Below are 4081 nucleotides of genomic sequence, written 5' to 3'. Positions count from 1 at the left end.
TGCCTCTTTGTTTGCTCTTGGCTTGTATCCTAATGTAACTTGATAATTTACATTAATTGAGGATTGGTAATGAGACTAATAATCATGTTTGAATAACTTTTGTTCTCTATTGGTTTACCTACTTTTCCTTGCCTTGGTTTATAATGATATTCACATACATGAATATGGTGATTGTGCATTGCATGCCTCGGGTACTATTTATGTATACATGCTAGAGATCTAGCATGGTTGTTCCATGTGCATACATATGATATATTTTGGATTGTGATCATGTCATTGAATCATGCATACATGGATGTTGGATATCATTTTCATTATATGTGAACTATTGAAGATGAAGTGTTTGGACTACTAGCTTAATAGCAAAGGAGCCTGTGGCGCGTGCCTTGGGTTTCGATCCCCTAAACTACCGGTAAGAACCTAGTAGGCAGTAATTAGCCCCTTAGATTACGGTCAGACTGCTATGTTGGCGACAGTGTGGTTACTCTGTGTGAGTATGACTAGAGAGCGGGTTGTGAAGCTATCACAAATGCATGCTTATATTGGACGTTCTTGCTACTATATAGGGATCAGTGGATGCTGTATATGTAACGCCCCGACCCTCAGGCCCATAAAAATACTGAAACACTACCTTTCAACCCTTTTTCAAAGAATGAGCCATGCACATAAACATAAATAAATAAATTTCTTTCAAATAAAACATTTATGTAAAACCTCTGTATAAAAATATTTAAACAAACAAAGTGGGTTCCACTGCCTCGACTTCTCCTCACTGTCTCCTCGGCCTGCTTAACCTGCAAAACACAACCCTACACCACATCCATGGTGTACCGGGTTATACAACAAACCCGGTAAGCTCGAAAGCTCGTATGAGTGAAAAGACTTAATTAATTATCCTCAATTTCCATACTCAATAATAATCCACAATGAAATCCATAATTAAATAATAATTATCCAATCACATAATATTTCAATCACCAATGATCCAAGCATCAAGATAATCATAATTCCTCATATCCACATCAAATCCCACAATTAAAATGTAATAGTCATTCCAACAATTCAAGCTTAATCATCCACCATTAATCTCAAACATAATTATATGCCTATACCATATCTTCAACTGATTCACGATAATTCAATCCACACATCATATTCCATAATCTCATGGCAAAATCATTAACATTCTCATCCTCAAGATTCAAGCCTAAACTTTACCAAGTCCTAGCAACAATGCAATACAAGCACACAATACAAATAATCATCTATCTAATTTCACTCACATTGCTCTTTGAAAATTTCTCAGTTTTAAAACCACTTCTCAAATCTACTTTTAAATCATCTCCAAAACTGTAAATCTCACGCCAGACTAGTACCCGGAGAACTACTGGTCATACACTGAGGTAATTGAGCTTGCCACATCCCGTGCAAAGTGATCTCGATGCACAGGCATGCAGAAATGCTCGCCACTTCTCGTGCAGAGCGAATCTATACACGAGCAGGCAGAAATACTTGCACAAAGCTCTAACGCAACGTTCTTAAAACTAACTTATAACTTTCATTGTTTAATAATATATTAATGCCCCTTGTACTTCCTCTCAGATTCACCTCTACACATGCATAATCATCAACACTTGCTATGAGAAAATTTATTCTTAAAACATTTATAAAACAAGATCCACTCACTATTTACTCTGAACGATGCCGAATTCTTTCCGAAGTTGATTCCTACTCACAACTCCTCACTTGTTTGTCACTCAAATCATACCCACCTCCTCAATAATTAATTTGATCGTTTTGTATAATTACTGCCTAATCATCATTTATTTACCTCGACAATAAATATTCCTTCTCTAATTCAACAATTATCTTCAGAGCATCTTTAATATTTCTCAATTAATCTCTTAGCCTCAAATTCTCGTCAATTCATTCTCAAGATTCAAATCCTACACTTAGCATTCTCTAACATATAACAACAAACACACAAAATAGACAATTCACTAACGGTACTCAACAATATAACCAGATACGTTTCACTCACAGTTTAACCACGTGAAATGACCGAAATGCCTTTCATGGCACCATTGCTCGGATCTCCAATCCGGCGGCATAACGACATCGAGAATGAGATTTTCCAAGCCCGTATACCTGTTAAGACCAGACAACCAACAATTTCACAAACCAGAAATACAAATGGTCGCTAAACGACCGAAACGGGCAGCCGCCACCACACACGGTGGCTGCCCGACTTAGAATAGTACACAAAACACACAGAAACTCACCCACGGGCTTCAGGTGACTGGCAGAGGCCAAAAATCAACAATTCAAGTCATCGGCACGGCCAAACGCAGCAGGACCCGCGGTGGTCCGTGGTGGTCAACCTGCACGAATTTCAAAAATCAAAATCAATGTAAAACATTTACTCAGGCACGAAGAAGACGTTAAGAGGATCAACTTTTATACCTGGGTCGATGGCCAATTATCGCCGAAAAAGCTCGAAACTGACCGGAGAAGCTGCCGACCTTCTCAGCCTCGATCCGCCGTCGAGGAGCGTCGGGTGGACGATCGGAGCACACCACCGTGCTCGGCTCAACGAGAAGGCGCTTCCTGGGCCGGAGCTGGGTTGCGAAGATGCCGAAAACAGTGAGTCAACGCTGGAGCTCCAAACCGGCCTTGAACTGTGTTTCGGGTTTCGGGGCTTTTCTGGTTTGAACGGAGACCAAGGGGAGGAAAAGGGAGGGAAGGCGATGGCGGGGAGCCAAAGCCCAACCCTAGCCGCCACCAGACGCACCCTCACGCGCCGGTGGAAGGGGCAGCGAAAGTGTGAGAGAGAGAGAGAGAGAGAGAGAGAGAGAAAAAAAAATGAGTGAGAGAGACTGATTTTGGGTTTTTAAAATCCATTTCTGTACATTTACAAAATTGCCCTTTACTTCAATAGCCCGTAATTCTCAAACCATAATTCGGATTTACGCGTGCTTCGTGTCTACGAACTCGTGGACTTGAGACCTATCCAACGTAGCCAAAGTCAAAGATGAAAGCCCACTAGTTTTAAAAGTCAACTTTAGGTTAAGCCCAATTATAAACATTAATTTAAAAGTAAACATTTTTAAAAAAAACTATAACTCTCCAACAATTCATGTAAAAACAAGATAAATTATAAAGGAAAATTTGAATTTTCTAGGATATTACAGTATAGTAGCGTGCCCAATTTAGTTTGGTGCCAGTTAGGGTTGGTCCATTGTTTTGATAACAGGTGATTGATATTGCTTCTGCAGGATGTCAAAGGTACGCGTGCATTGGATTGATTCTACATGCATCTTTGAGTATTGCCATGCATAAGAATTATCCATTTTCGATTGCATTATTTATATATGCCTCATATATTGGTGATTGAGCATGATTATTTAATCCATGTGTACTTTTGTATTGTTGAGAAACATGTGCTAGTTTTTATCTTTAATTGGTTGGTTTCTGCTTGTACTTGTAGTATGCTTGTTGTTGTGTTGTGTGCATCCCCTATACGAGCTTGCAAAAGCTTACCGGGATGTGGTTTGCTCGGTGCACCTTGGTTTGTGATGCAGCAGCTTTTTGCAGATTTAGTAGAGTATGATGGTTGAGATCGAGCTACTTTCAGACGACGATACCCCGCCTACTTCGTTGACGATCGACCTTTCGCGTTCTAGTAGTTCGCTGGAGAGCGAGTGAGTACAGCTTCATTTGTAGACTTTTTATTTTATTTTATTTTATATATATATATTTTCTTAATTTAAGTGATTAGCTTGTGGCTCATTAATACATAAGCTTCATATATGTGAATTTTTTGTATACAACCTTTATGGAAGTTGTTGGGTTAACCCTGTTGACTTTGACTTTTGTTTGACGTAGGTTGATCGATGATTTTTTGTATGTAACCTGATAAATAATTATCAACTTGGGCCTAATTTAGGGCTTGTTAGGAGTGCTTCTGTAAGAAGCGTTTTTGCTCAATAACGCTTTCACTCACTAGAAGCGCTTTTGTTAGAAATTCATAGATGTTTTTGAAAAAAAAATCAAGTACTTCTTATTAATATATTTGGAAGCA

General features: G+C 39.1%; 1 long non-coding RNA gene across 1 annotated transcript; it reads right to left on the bottom strand.

The window, feature by feature from the left end:
- Positions 1 to 683: 683 nt before the first annotated feature.
- Positions 684 to 2797, bottom strand: LOC147291928 (uncharacterized). Its single transcript, XR_015121549.1, has 4 exons — positions 2464 to 2797; positions 2283 to 2381; positions 2042 to 2148; positions 684 to 809 (listed from the first exon to the last, which is right to left on the bottom strand). It is a non-coding gene; the product is annotated as an uncharacterized LOC147291928 (long non-coding RNA).
- Between the last annotated feature and the right edge of the window lie 1284 nt (positions 2798 to 4081).

Source organism: Dryas octopetala, chromosome 3 (assembly GCF_963921425.1).
Source record: "Dryas octopetala chromosome 3, drDryOcto1.1, whole genome shotgun sequence".
In the NCBI taxonomy this organism is placed as follows: Eukaryota; Viridiplantae; Streptophyta; class Magnoliopsida; order Rosales; family Rosaceae; genus Dryas; species Dryas octopetala.
This window is presented reverse-complemented; position numbering and strand designations above follow the sequence as displayed.